Raw genomic sequence first — 15,812 nt, 5'->3', positions numbered from 1 at the left:
CACTATTTCCTCATTTCTTAAGAAGAAAGTGAAGTAGATATATTAGACCCCACACCCTTTATCAAAATACTTTATGTTTAGAGCAGTTTTAGGTTTATAGCTAATTAAGTAGGGGAACACAGATTTCATATACCCTCTGCTCTCATATGCCTCCTGCTTTGCCCCATGTATGCACAGTCTCCCCACTATCAAAATCCCCACACCAACCCACATTGTGGGTTACAGTCAGTGAACCCACAATGATATACCATTATCCAAAGTCTAGAGTTTTACATTAAGGTTCACTCTTGGTGTCTGTTATATATTCTGTGGATTTAGACAAATGACCCTTTTTCAAAAGAACTCTTAAAAAGAGTTATAGAGAATTGAAAATGGGTTTGTCATTTTGAAAAGGTTAAAGGGACTATTTTGAATGTTGGGATTCTCCAGGAAGAATACTGGCGTGAGTTGCCATTTCCTTCTGCAGAGGATCTTTCCAACCTAGGGATCGAACCTGAGTCTCCCACACTGCAGGCAAACTCTTTACTGTCTGAGCCACTGTGGAAGCCCAAAAATTAATTTCAAATGGCTTTGTGTATTAAAACATCAGATATTTAAACTGGTTTCTTATATTTGAATTTTCAACAAAGGTTAATTATTTTTATATATTGAGAACTAAAGAGATGAGGGAGAAGAAATGCCTCTTAGAATAACAAAATGCCCTATTTTTCAGTCCTAAAACTCCTTAGCTTGACCATTTCTGAGAAATATGTTTTGTGTTAACCAGTGAAGAATAAATGGAACATTTAAAATATACATTTTTTAATAATGTCAATATACAAGATATAAGCATATAAAATGTGACCCATTAGCCTTTTTTAAAATTATTTGTCTGAAGGGCTTTTGTGGAAGCATCAGGATATAATAATGTATTGAACTCAGTTCTGAAACTAGACAACTCTGGTTTAGAATATCAGCTTTTCTTTTGACTGTGTGAACCAAAAATGGTCTTCCAAGAATCTGAATTCTGTGTGTTTTTGTGTTTTTTTTCTGGGGAGAAGACGCACAGCTTTCAACATAAGTTTAAAAGGAGTTCACAACCTTTTTTAACTGAACCACTTAGATAACAACCATTAGCTTCAGTTATCTAAGGAGGTTTCTGTACTAGATTTTTTGCATATTATTTTCAAAATTAGTGTTTTTGAGAAAAAGTGAACAGAATTTTGTGTGTGTGTGTATGTGTATACAGATGCTTTTTGAAGCACTGCAAATGCCTGTTTTTCTTCTAGAACTGGAGGTTGATATTTTTTATGTAGTATGTTGATAGCAGTAAAAGTGCTGCTGCTTACACCTGGAGTACACACCACTGATTGATCATCACTGTTACTGCGTTAATTTCCACGCCCCTCACCCCCCTACTCCTCTAGTGTTGATGGGCAGTAGACTGCGGGGTGAAGAATGCACCCTAGTACCATCCAGCACTTTGGAATAGTATTTTGAAATGTTAAAAGATAACTTGGTTTGTTTATCCTAAAATCTGGATTTTTTTTTCTTTTCTCAACAAAATACTAAAATGCTAATGAAAATTAAGTATTTTTTCTTCCAAGCTAGGTGATGATACTTACATTGTATATTTGTGGTGTGATATTTCATCTTATATAGCACAGAGTATGAAGTTATATTGAATCCTAATTGATGATCATTTTAAGGTTCAGCACTGCTAGTTTGGAAAGAATATGAAATTTATAATCAGCTTATGTAGATTAGGTGGTGATTTGTGATTTTAATTATGACATTTAAAATTGATCTTATTTGCATTTAGTGAATTTTAGAAGTATGTTAGAATTCTAAGATTGAGTTCATTCTTGTAATAGAGTTTGGAAGTAAGCTACATCAAACTGCCCTGTTTTCTTTGTTAGTGATAGGTTGCTGAACCATAGGGCTTTACAGTGTGAAGCCAACTTCTGTTTCTGGGTCAATTACCGGTAGCAGTCACAAGGTCTAAAGACTATGAGATGGATCAAGTGGTGGTATACCAACTTACGAATGAATCTATTCAGTGAAGTAATGTGTTTATGTCTTTTTGAATTTCTTCTTTTTTCTTTGATATTGGTATTTCCATTTGATATCTGAATGCTTTTCGCAGTTCAAGGTTTTAAATAAATTGTTGGGGATTTATAGACTAATTAGTCTATAAATTAGTAGCAGAATTGTGTTCAACTCGCTAGACTTGCACTTTTTACAAAATCTGAGGTCTATATGTCAAAGATCAATTAGAGATGAATGTCAGCATTTGCATAGTCCCACATATATATATTTGTCACTATGCTGCATCTTTTGTTATTTTATTGCAGAGGATTGCTTATTTCTTTAATAATGAAAATGTGAGTTTAATTAGGTAGAAATGGAAAACAGAAGAATCATTTTAGCAAAAATTATGGAAATACTGTGACATTAAATACTGTCACATTAAAAAGATCAGTGTTTTTATAAGGGAAAAGAATCTGAAAAAGAAAACGTGTAACTGAGTCACTACACAACATTATAAATTCACTATACTTCAGATGAAAAAGGTCAGTGATTTTATGTGTATTTTCTTACTCTTAAAGTTTAAAAAAATGAAAAATTTTCTGTCTGGGGAGAATATTATATCCGTATTGTGGTTCCATAATCTAAACATACCATGCAAAGATGTAGTTGCACTCCTGGTGCAAAGACAGAATTAATGCCGTCTTCAGCCTCCTGTTAAGAGTTTTGGCTGTACAGTCATGCATGCCTGTGTTGAGACGCATTGTCACTTAATAGCTGTGTGACCTTGGGTAGGTTTCTTAACTTCTCTGAGCCTTATTATCAACAGCTATAAATATAGTAATAATACTGCTTTGAATTATCCTGAGGAACAGAATGAATAAATGTGAAATATCTAACTCAAATAATAGCGCTTGCTTATATAGCTTATGTGCCAGAGAGTTTATTAACTCATTTAGTCCTTATAACAGTCTTAAGAAGTTTATATTGCTACTTTCCTCATTTTTACAGGTGAAGAAACTGAGGCTAATAAAAGATTAACTTAACCAGAGTCATACAGTCATACATGCAAAGCAGATAGTAAGTACTCAACTAATGCTGACTACTGTATCCAGGGGTCCCCAACCTCCAGGCCTCGGACCAGTACCTCCTGTCAGATCAGTGCCGGAATTAAATTAGAAATAAAGTGTACAATAAATGTAATGCAGTTGAGTCATCCTGAAACCACCGTTTCCAGTTCATGGAAAAATTGTCTTCCATGAAACTGGTTCCTGGTGCCAAAAATGGTTGGGGACCACTGGTTGTATCTATAGTTTTTTTTTTTTTTTTAAAGAAAGGCTTAGAGCAATATAACCAGTTCTCATCTTTTGCTATAGTGAAAAATGCTTCTGAATGTAGATCACTATATAGCCTATTGTATTTCTTTGCTGGGAAAAATGTTGATTGGAGGGTTGTGTTCTTCACCGAGGACTGAGGATCATATAATTTATAAAAGCAATAGTGTCAGTTTATTGAATGCTTACTGTGAACTAGGTACAGGGCTAAGTATTAATACATTCATATATTACTTCATTTATTATTCACAGCAGTCTTAACAGTATGCTCAGAGTGGTTTTAAGTAACTTGCCTAAGGTTATACAGCTAATGGGACTCTCAAAACTGGCTCTTAAGTCTGCTATTAACTGCTAGTTTTTGTGCCTTGTGTTAAATACGACTATAGTTTTCTCTAAAAAGAAAGGCAACGAGTTAGTTTTAAATAGAAAAAAGTACTCTCATAGTTTAGAACCAGAAGTACACAGGCTCTCTGTATCCGCAGATTCCATATATGTAAATTCGAGGAAACTCAGATGAAAACATTCAGGGAAAAAACAATCCAGAAAATTCCAAAAAGCAAAACTTGGATTAGCTGCACACTGGTGACTTATTTACATAGTATTTACATGGTATTGTTGTTTATTGTTCAGTTGCTAAGTTGTGTTCGACTGTTTGCAGTCCCAGAGAGGATTTAAAGTAAATGAGAGGAGGTTGTACAAGGTTATATGCAAATACCATGCATGCCATTTTATGTAAGGGACTTGAGCATCCTTGGATTTTGGTATGATGGGCTGTGTCCTGGAACTAATCCACCAGGAAACTAAGGGAAGGCTGTAAACAGTGATTACCCAAATCTGTGGTCTCTTGGGCCAAGCCTAGCTTGCTGCTGGTTTTGTAAAGTTTTATCGGAACACGGCTACTCTCATTACTTTATGTGTTTATCTGTGGGTGCTTTCCTGCTGCACTGGCATAGTTGAGTAGTTGTGACAGAGTCTGGACGGTGCATAAAGCCTGAAATATTTACTGTCTGGCCCTTTACAGGAAAAGATGCTGACCCCTGACCTAGACCAACACTGTTCTTTTATAAATGAAGAAACTGAGATGTGAGAGATTAGGTAACTTCCCAGTAATGCAACTAGTTAAAATCTAGTTCCCTTAATACCTACCTCACTGTTTTTCTCCTATACCATGCTACTTCTTAAGCCTTATAAAATCAATGTGTATCATATGATCATTATATAAGGGACTGTAAAGTACTCTGAAGTATTATTATATATAAGAATATTTAACTTAGTTAAAACAGATATGCTAGCTATAGTAAGAGGAAATATTTGGTCATTTTTCTTAGAATTTGAAGAGCTTTGGGAATATACTTTGTATGGCCCGTGCCTTAAAGGTCTGTGGCTAGTTTTAAACTTACGTTTTCTTATTTTCCTCCATAAATTTCTCTGTAACCAAAAAAAAGAGGCTGTAGAATTTATTCATTAATTGGTTTGAAAATAGCAGTTCAAGTTAGAAGCATATCACATATACATTTTTAAAAAGATCATATAATTTGTACCTCGTTTTTTCTGCTTACTATTACTTTATCCATGAGCATTTTTAAGCATTGAGGTGATGTGATAAGATTTGAATTTGGGGATAATAACTTGCAGCTGTAACAAGGATGTGAGAGAAGAGGCTGTGAGATGATGGGGCCTGTGAGTAAAGTGCTGTGGCTGGAGAAGCAAGGCCAACAGTATGAGGAGAAGTTAGGGAGTAGAGTGTATGAAACTAGGTTATAGTTGGATAAGTGGAATGGGAACTTTGAGTACATATAAGCTATTGCATTTTTAATGGGGAGCCCTCTTGATCACCAAGGCTAGTTTAGATTCTCCCATGTTACCCAGTATATCTCCCTACTGTTGCCTTAACCACAGTATTATGACCACTTGTTTGGGTCCCAAATGGATGACTCAAGCTCCTTAATAGTAGAAATTCTGTCTTATTCATCTTTTTTGGGGGGTGGAGGGGACTTATTTTAGATAATTTTAAAAATTAGATTATGCTTGTGCATAAATTTTTTTTTCCCTCTGGAGGAGGGCATGGCAGCCCACTCCAGTATTCTTGCCTGGAGAATGCCATGGACAGAGGAGCCCGGGGGTCTACAGTCCATAGGGTCGCAGAGAGTCAGACATGACTGAAGTGACTTAGCAGGCATACATTTTTTTTTTTTTTTAAGGAAAATACAAGAGATAGACCGGATAAGGTATTCCTGAATTTCTTCACATTTAGGTCTGGCTCTTACAGCATTTTAAGGAGTCTTTTGTTTTTTCCATACATTATAACCTCCTAGTCCATCTGCAACATAGATGGTGCAGCCTTCCATTAGTGTGCTGTATCATCTGCTGAGGGATTTTCTTTTAGGCCACTAGCACCATCCTTCTAATTTTGGAGCAAGTACTTCTTGGTGTGTAATGCATATTATTTTTGCATGTATCTTGGTAGCAAAGTGTAATACAACCTCACCTACTCTGGCTGCTTTTCTTGAGCCCCTTTAAGTAATTTTCTTCAGATACTATAGTGAAAACTAGTTTGTGAATCAGTACCTTGGTAAAGACAACAGCAATGAATGACTAGAAAAATGAAATTTAAAAAGATACACAAAATGCAAACTTCAATTTTTATGAAATTCAACAGACATAAAATTATTGTCAAATACAACTTTGTTCTAAGAGTTTCTAGGCACTTAGATTTTTGTACCTACCTCATTGCAGTGTGTTTAAAAAAAAAAAATGTGGACCAGACCCACTTTGAATAGCACTGCTCTAAAGCCCTTTGTTGTTGCTTTGCATGTTCACCTGTGAGTTTCCAGAACCTGCAATATAACATCTGATGACTGATTGAATGATTAAATATAAGGCAAGTGGTATTTATCCTTAACACTGACAGTATTTGGGTTTTTTTGTGAAATGTTATAAAACCACATGACCAGTATGTATCATATCCTTTAGTGTATATGTGTGTGTGTGTGTTGGTTTATGTGTTTATCTTGTAAAGACAAAAGGAGTTCTCAAACTCCTAAGACTGATTCTCATATAGCCATGGTAACAATTAGTCATCAGAACCAGTTTGAAATCGGCTTACTTAATAACTGACAGTTCTTTAGCATTGGTTTTAAGTCTGTTTAATGAATCAGTAACAACGTAGTGAATAAGATTTTGCAAGCCTCTGAAAGTTCACCAGCCACTAAGCACCACACTCCCTTCCAAACTGAGATTAGCAGTGTGCTCTACTCAGAGAGTGTATGCCTGACCAGCAGGGCTCTCACTGGAGTATATAATAATTCTCAGCTTTGTGTTTTGTTTCATATATTGAATGGGAAATATCCCAATTTTGGACACTTGGAAACAAATTATTGGTAAATTAATTTTTTATTAGACTTTATGTTTTTATTCAGATAATTATCATTTGTTATTTGAGTACAACCCTGTGACTTCTCTGACATTCTTAAGTAATAATAATAATAGAGACTCTTTAAGAGTTCACAAATGTAGGTCGTGAATTAGGTAAAATTCAAGTCCTTTTTAAAGCAAGTTATTTTATATTAAACTTTTAAACTATTATGATTGTAATAAATTCAGTGGTCTAATTCAAACAGGCAATGATTATGGGTAGTGGAACCAGAGTAGAATGCCTTTTTAATAAAACAGACCCTAAAATAGAAACATCTTACAAATATTCAGTGTAGTGAAAATGTTTAGGGATCCTGGAAATGACAGATTGATAACAAATAACAATTGTATCTAATATATGCTAAGAAAAACATTTTTTGTAAGTCATAGTAGTAAAGTTTTGGAAGTTACGTGTATCTTTAATGAGTAGGAACTACTGAAACTTGTCAATTCAGTTTGTCAAAGAAGCAGATTCTCCTTTAATTATTGGCACAATATATTTTCTTCTGGATCATCTGATTCAAAATTTAAAATCTCAGTGCACAGCAACTAGAGAGTAGCTCCCGCTTCTCGCAACCAGAGAAAACCCATGCACAGCAACAAAGACTCAGGGCAACCCATAAATAAATTTAAAAAATTTAAATTTCTGCTATTTTCTTTTGTTAAAAAGGAAATAATGAGTGTAGCTTAATTTTTTCTGACTTAAAAGTTAAAAAATGAATTTAAGCGACATATTAATCTTTGTAATAATTGAAAAATATCTTTGCTAAGTGACATCCTTTGTGATTATGGTTAAAATAATGCATCCAGAATTCAGTGTTATTTTAAAGTAATTTAATTGTATGTTGATTTAGATAACAGAAAAATAGTCTCCAGGGTTCATAACTATTCTGTTTGTTTGGAAAGTATTTTTAGTACCTCTGCTAACTGTATGCTATGCTCAATGTGGGCGTAGTAGGAGTGAGTAGAAAGTGCCTATGTTTTGGGGACTCAGTGTTACCGGAAATACTAATAGTAATAAGGCAATTATTACAAGTATTATAAATTTGAATAACGGTTGAGTATGGTATAATCCGCTTTATAATTACAATGAAAAAGATATTAAATTGTTACAGGAGCACAGAGGAAGTACACCCAATCCAGGCTAAGAATAAGGGAGATATTTTAGGGCCTTTTTGAGCAAATAAACCTGAGTTGAGTCTTAAAGAGTCAGCTGGTAAGAATGGATGTTGCTTTAAGGGCATTTCACAGTGAGAAGATAGCCTGAACAAAGGCAGAAAGATAGCATGAAGTGTGTAGAGAATTACACGCAGTCAGGTTTTTCTCTGCACAACATAAGGTGGGGTTTACCATCTTATTTCACAAATATACACGTTAATTTTGATAAATACACATTCTCTGTCAACTTTAAGATGTGGCTCTGAAATTAATCAGAAACCACTGTAAAATAAAATACTTTCTATCATTTAAAGTCTTCATCTAACTGAATTGTGAAGAGTACAGACCAAATTTATTTTAAGGAAGCTTGAGTCTCCTAGCACTATTGCTGCCTGTAGTAGGTACTGCATCAGTAACTGTATAGCTCTGAGTTGTTTTTAGGGGTGCTTTCAGTCGAAGTGCTTCTCTTGTCCTGGAGCACAGGCTCTGGAGAGCACAGGCTCAGTCGTTGACACGTAGCCCTGTGGGATGTGCGGTCTTAGTTCCCAGACCAGGGATCAAACCTGTGTACCCTGCATTGGAAGGCAGATTCTTAACCACTGGACTACCAGAGAAGTCCTCAAAGTGCCATTTAGAATTCTTTCTACTAGTATAAATGCAAAGAAGTTTGAAAAACAGTATAAAGTGGACTGACTTATCATAGTTGTACCTTTGTGCTTTTGCTGTAAGTCCTCTTTTCTCTGATTTTTGCAAGTTGTGTTTACATGTTAAAAAAATACATTTTTGTTTTCTGCATCGAATCAGTAAAACCTATGTTCTTCTTTTTGAAGTACTTTAGTCTTCAGCTGTTGGTTGACTTTATTGGCACTTAGAGGAACAAAAAAATGATCCTAACTTCCTACCTGTTTTAGTGCCATAATATACCAGGTGCTAAGTCATTTCAGTCATACCTGACTCTTTGCCACTCTATGAACCATAGCCCGCCAGTCTCCTCTGTCCATGGAATTCTCCAGACAAGAATACTGGAGTGGGTTGCCATGCCCTCCTCCAGGGATCTTCCCAGCCTGGGAGATTGAACCCGAGTCTCTTATGTCTCCTGCGTTGGTAGGCGGGTTCTTTACCACTAGTGCTGCCTGGGAAGCTCCATAATGTACTAGAGTGTGATAGAAATAAACTTCTGTGGATCATCCCTCTTTTTTTCTGTTGTGTTTATAATCTCTTACATCACCGACTCAGTGGACATGAATTTGAGTAAACTCTGGGAGATAGTGAAGGACACTGAAGCCTTGGGTGCTACAGTCCATGGGGTCACAAAGAGTCAGACACGACTTAGTGACTGAACAACAAATATTTGGGGAAGGAGTATCTTTTTTTTTTTCTTTCTAAGAGAATCTTAGGTACATTAAAAATAATTCCTGGGTTAGAGTTTAGGTGGAGTTACACTTTAACTCATTACAAATTTGCATTCTTTAAAGAACTTAGGTGACTGATGAGACTCAGAGAGTGAAATGTTTTAGAGTAAATATTCTTTTTGTGTTCCTGGCTTCCTGTTCTATTATATATAACATTTTTCAAAAATTGAAGACATTGAATTCTTTACACCATTAAAATTTTTTTTTTTTTTTGGCTACACCAGAGGTCTTGTGGGATCTTGGTTCTTCAACCAGGGATCAAACCCTCACCCCCTGCATTGGGAGTATGGAGTCTTAACCACTGGACTTCCAAGGAAGTCCCTAAAAAGACCATTTTGAAAGAATTTGGTGTGAAACTTTTTGAGCTCTTGTCTCTTGCCCAAATCTAACATCAAATGTAAAAGCAATTTTATAAAAATGAATATTTGCTAATACCCTTTTCATAGAGCAGTCCTCTGACAAAGGAAATTATTTTATGACCGTAATAAAACTTTCTACTAGACAGAAGCTAGAGTAGTTTGATATAAGGGGGGAAATGTGTGATAGTTTTAAATTGAATGTATTTAAACCTAGTGAAGTTCAAATGAGATATTAATGATACCTATAGTCACACTACCCACTTAGGACATGAAATACAGTATGACAAAAGTTCTAGATGAAAGAAGACTCATCAGGCTAACCAGTAATGTAGAACTGACTCAGTTTTTTAAAATATTGGGGAAAAAACACCCAGCCCACAAGAATCAGGTTAATTCAGTCACATATGATGCAAGCTCATGTGGGTAAGATATATAGGTGTCTTTGAGACATAATCTCAGTTCACACTGTGTTAGATAAGTCTAAAACACAAGAGGAAGACAGTGAACAAACTAAAGAAGTACAGAGTACTGTCTGTGTTCATAGAAGGGAGATCACGTCTTATTGGGAGAATTAGAGATGTCGTGGAAGAAGCATTACTTAATAAACTAGGCCTTCACATCCCTCCGCATGTGGATAAGCTTTGAGGGCTTGTGCGTATACTTGAGGAAAGTGGAATAGTGACGTCTGTGAAATAGTAGAAGAATGAACTGAATCAGAACTGAACTGAAACCCTAGCTTCCACAATTTTCTACCTGTGTGATAGGGCAAGTCAGGGATGTTTAGGCCATCTGTAATGTGGATGTGCATGCCAAGTCGCTTCAGTCATGTCCAACTCTGCGACGCTATGGACTGCCACCGCCAGGGTCCTCTGTCCATGGGATTCTCCAGGCAAGAATCCTGGAGTGGGTTGCCATGCCCTCCTCTAGGAGATCCTCCTGACCCAGGGATGGAGCTCAGTGTCTCCTGCATTGGTAGGTTGGTTCTTTACCACTAGTGCTGCCACGTGATGCTTAAATGAAAGTATAGTCAGCCCTCTGTGTCTGTGGATTCTGTGTAAATGGAGGGCCAACTGTATTCTACCATGTTGTATAAGACACTTGAGCATCATCTGATTTTAGTATCTGAGGGAGGTCCTTGAACTAATCCTCTGTGGATACTGAAAGACAGCTGTATCAGTAAGATTTCTGGAAAAATACGTGACACTCAGTGGTTCAGTAAGTAGTGTTTCCCCTTCATTTCCCTATTTTATGTCAAAAATTAGTGGAGGAAAAGATTGGAAGATAGGCTGGAGTCAGAGCAAGAAGAGCCTTGAATGCCTGGATAAACTGCTGAAATGCATAATGTTAAGCAACTTGGAAGTGACACAGCCGCATAAGTCTGGCAGTCCTACGTAGATGTTTCAGGATGGGATGGAGAGGCATGGTGACTTGTTAATGAAAGATGCAGGAGTCTGAATTAGAGTGCAGTGAAGGAGAAGAGAGTTTAGGGAGAGTAGGAAGAAAGAGACAAATGGGAGACAGATTTTTCCCAAGTAGAAATCAGGAGAATTGAAATTGATGGGTTATGTAAATAAAAAAAGCAGTCAGATATGGCTCAGGTTTTTGAATGAGGGCAGCTGAAAAAATGGCATTGTCACTTGCAAAAGCAGAGGAATTAGAAAAAATAGCTGATTTTAGAGGGGAGAGGATAGAGAATTTGACTTTTCCTGTATTTTTTTTGTTCTGTGATTCTCTTTCACTTGCGATATGCTCCGAATCATAATGCAGGGGTTAACAGCACAGACTTTTGGAAAGTGTCCTGCTAGCTAGGTTTGAGTCCTGACTCTACCACTTAAAATTATTATATCCTTAGGGAATTGACCCTTTTGTCAGTATGTAGTGACACAACATAAAACTGCCCATCTAAACCATTTTTAAGTGTACAGTACATTAGTCTGTGTGGATCACAATAAACTGTGGAAAATTCTGAAAGAGATAGGAATACCAGACCACCTGACCTGCCTCTTGAGAAACCTGTATGCAGGTCAGAAAGCAACAGTTAGAACTGGACATGGAACAACAGACTGGTTCCAAATAGGAAAAGGAGTACGTCAAGGCTGTATATTGTCACCCTGCTTATTTAACTTATATGCAGAGTACATCATGAGAAACGCTGGACTGGAGGAAGCACAGGCTGGAATCAAGATTGCCAGGAGAAATATCAATAACCTCAGATATGCAGATGACACCACCCTTATGGCAGAAAGTGAAGAGAAACTAAAGAGCCTCTTGATGAAAGTGAAAGAGGAGAGTGAAAAAGTTGGCTTAAAGCTCAACATTCAGAAAACAAAGATCATGGCATCCGGTCCCATCATTCCATGGCAAACAGATGGGGAAACAGTGTCAGACTTTATTTTGGGGGGCTCCCAAATGACTGCAGATGGTGATTGCAGCCATGAAATTAAAAAATGCTTACTCCTTGGAAGAAAAGTTATGACCAACCTAGATAGCATATTAAAAACCAGAGACATTACTTTGCCCACAAAGGTCCATCTAGTCAGGGCTATGGTTTTTCCAGTGGTCATGTATGGATGTGAGAGTTGGACTGTGAAGAAGGCTGAGTGCCGAAGAATTGATGCTTTTGAACTGTGGTGTTGGAGAAGACTCTTGAGGGTCCCCTGGACTGCAGGGAGATCCAACCAGTCTATTCTAAAGGAGCTCAGTCCTGGGTGTTCATTGAGCGGACTGATGTTGAAGCTGAAACTCCAATACTTTGACCACCTGAAGAACTGCCTCATTGGAAAAGACCCTGATGCTGAGAAAGATTGAGGGCAGGAGAAGGGAACGACAGAGGATGAGATGGTTGGATGGCATCACCGACTCGATGGACATGAGTTTGGGTGGACTCTGGGAGTTGGTGATGGACAGGGAGGCCCTGGCGTTCATGGGGTCACAAAGAGTCAGACGCGACTGAACTGACTGACTGACATTAATCTTAAAACACTATGTACACACTGTTGTGCAACACATTTCTGGAACTTTCCATCTTGCAAAACGGAAATGCGTATATCTATTGAACAATAACTCTTCTCTTTCCCCACCCCTTCGCCTCTGACAAACACCATTTTATTTTTTTCCTGAGCATATGACTACTTTAGATACCAAGGGGGAAGGTGGAGGAGGGTGGGATGAATTGGGAGATTAGAAACGACATATGTACATTACTATGTATGAAACATAACTAAAGAGAACCTGCTGTATAGCACAGAGCACTACTCAGTGCTCTATGGTGACCTAAATGGGAAAGAAATCCAAAAAGAGGGGATCTATATGTATATTTATAGCTGTTTCATTTTGCTATGTAGTAGAAACTAACACAGCATTGTAAAGCAACTAGACTGCAGTAAAAATTACGTTAACTATTATCTTATGGTTTCTGGGAATGAGGAATCTGGACACAACTCATCTGGGTCCTCTGCTTAGGATTTCACAAGGCTGCAGTGAGGGTGCTGACCTGTGTTATCATGTGGAGGCTTAACTGTGGAACAGTCTCCTTCCACATTCATTTAGAATGGTGGGAGAATGTCTTTGCAGCAGCGTGACTGAGGACCCTAACTTTTTACTGACAGGTGGAGAACTCCCTCAGATCCTGGGGATTGCCTGTAGTTTCTTGCTGCAGGGCTCTCTATCCATGGCACTTGGCTTCTTAAAGGCTTGCAGGTGACCCTCTCACTTAGTCTGTTCACCCAGTCTTATATAATGCGACATAATCAAGCGAGTGACACTCATCACCTTTCCATATTCTATCGGTTAGAAGCAAGTCACAGGTGGTTCTTATCCTCAGGGGGATTATATGAAAGCACGACTCATTGGGGGGTCACCGTTCTGTGTCCACCACAGTAACTTTAAGAAGATATTAATAACTATAATCTGTAATCTTACATTGAACATTTTGGTTCCTGTCAAAAGCTAGAAACAGTTGTTGATGTAATTAATAAGAGGCTAATATAGGAAAAGACTAGTTAAGGTATTTATTATTTTCAGAAATGACATAAGTGAATCTTCCATGCTAATACCAGTATTTGCAACATGGTTTATAATTTCATAAGTGCTTGTAAATCCAGTATTGCATTTGATTTAATTTTTAGAATAGTTTTATGAAGTAGATAGATATACCTGTTTACAGATGAATAAGGTTAGTAGGGCCCTCAAAAAAAAACCTCACACATAGCCAGTAAGTGTATAATCACATATTTTAACTTAAAATCTCTTTGTTTCTGTCACTAAAGTAGAATGTAGCATAGAACTGTTCGTGGTGTGAATACTCATCAAATATGCTTTGATAATGAGTAAATTTGACTTTATGTAAATATAGTAAATTTGATATGAAAATAAATGAGATTTTATAATGCAAGTGTCTGTGTTTAGCAGCACTGTATCTCTAATCCTCAGAATATTTCTTTAAGATAAGTGGCTTCTCTGTTTCACAGATGAGATAACTAAAGTTTTAGTGGGTTGTCATTTGCCCAAGGTTATTCATTTGGTAAATGGTGGAACCGTGAGCTGACTTCAAAATCTAGCATAAGCCTATTTCAGTCAAAATACCCTCTATTTTTGCTTTGCATCACTGGATAAAGTCCTTAAATTTTCCAGTTTATAGCTTCTCTTTTTGGAGGTAGTGCATTCCACGTCTTAAAAGTAATGTGCTGTTGAATTGTTCTCAGATTAGATATTTTAAATCATTTTATTTATTTATTTATGGCTGTGCTGGGTTTTTGTTGCTGTGCTGGCTTTTCTCCAACTGTGGCGAGCAGGGGCCACTCTCTAGTTGTGGTGTGTGGGCCTCTCGTTATGGTGGCTTCCCTTGTTGGGGAAGATAGGCTTCAGGCGTGTGGTCTCAGTAGTTGCCGCTCCCAGGCTTGAGAGCACAGGCTCAGTAGTTGCGGTGCACAGACCTAGTTGCTCCGTGTCATGTGGGATCTTTGTGGATCAGTGATCCAACCAACGTCTCCATTATTGGCCAGTGGATACTTTTACCACTGAGCCACCAGGGAAACCCCTAGATTTTTTTTATTGTGGTAAAATACACATAGCATAAAACTGTTTTTAAGTGCACGTTTCAGTGATATTAAATACATTCACATTGTTATGCCATCGCCACTACCATCCATCCCTGTAACTCTTTTCATCTTATAAAACTGGGACTCTATACCCAGTAAATAAGTCCCCATTCTCCTCTCCCCACAGCCCTTGGCAAGAGCATTATACTTTCTGTCTTTATGATTTCACTATTTGTATCTCATATAAATTGAATCATACAGTCTGCCTTCTATTTGACTTCTCTCACCTATCTTTAATGTTCTTAAATGTTCATCGACATTGTAGCAAAATAATATATTTATACCACATTTTGCTTATCCATTTATTTGTTTATGGACACTTGGATTGCTATAGTGAATAGTGCTGCTCTGAACATGGGGTTGTAAATATCTCTTTAAGACCTTGCTTTCAGACTCACAAAAGGGAAAGGAGTAGGGAGGGATAAATTAGCAGGCTGGGATTAACATATAAGGTGAAGGTGAAGTCCCTCAGTCGTGTCCGACTCTTTGCGACCCCATGGACTGTCACCTACTAGGCTTCTCTGTCCATGAGATTCTCTAGGCAAGAGTACTGGAGTGGATTGCCATTTCCTTCTCCAGGGGATCTTCCCGACCCAGGGATCAAACCCGGGTCTTCCACATTGGAGGCAGACGCTTTAACCTCTGAGCCACCAGGGAAGCCCATATATGGGATTAACATATACACACTGCCATATATAAAATAGATAAACAACAAGACATACTGTATAGCACAGGGAACTCTGCCCAAGGATTTTGTGTTCTTCTGGATGTATGTCCAGAAGTGGGATTGCTGCATGATACAGTAATTCTATTTTAAACTTTTTGAGGAACTACCAGACTGTTTTCCGCAATGGCAGTACCATTTCACACTCCCATCAACTGCACACAGTGTGAACACAAGGGTTTCAGTTTTCTGTTGATCTTTGCCAACACTTGTGGGCTTTGGTTTTAGGGTGATGCTGGCCTCGTAGAACAAATGGGGAAGTGTTTCTTCCTCTTCAGTTTTTTGGAAAAGTTTGAAAAGGAAGG

The 15,812-nt window shown here is 37.5% G+C and overlaps 1 protein-coding gene across 41 annotated transcripts in view; it reads left to right on the top strand.

Moving 5' to 3' along the window:
* KLHL8 (kelch like family member 8) overlaps positions 1 to 15,812 on the top strand; it is a 58,063-nt gene that overhangs the window by 5,085 nt on the left and 37,166 nt on the right. For 7 of the 41 annotated variants that reach the window (XR_011257849.1, XR_011257854.1, XM_069594660.1 and 4 more), the window contains exons 2-3: positions 3,019 to 3,087; positions 4,363 to 4,436. The exons of 6 other annotated variants lie outside the window; for them this stretch is intronic. The gene's annotated coding sequence lies outside the window, so the exon portion shown is untranslated. Of the gene's footprint in view, positions 1 to 289; positions 2,553 to 3,018; positions 3,088 to 4,362; positions 4,437 to 6,168; positions 6,223 to 15,623; position 15,812 lie in introns of those variants that run through there. 28 more of the 41 variants (XR_011257851.1, XM_069594658.1, XM_069594642.1 and 25 more) reach the window with 18 other exon arrangements.

This window comes from Ovis canadensis, chromosome 6 (genome assembly GCF_042477335.2).
Source record: "Ovis canadensis isolate MfBH-ARS-UI-01 breed Bighorn chromosome 6, ARS-UI_OviCan_v2, whole genome shotgun sequence".
NCBI classification, from domain to species: Eukaryota; Metazoa; Chordata; class Mammalia; order Artiodactyla; family Bovidae; genus Ovis; species Ovis canadensis.
This window is presented reverse-complemented; position numbering and strand designations above follow the sequence as displayed.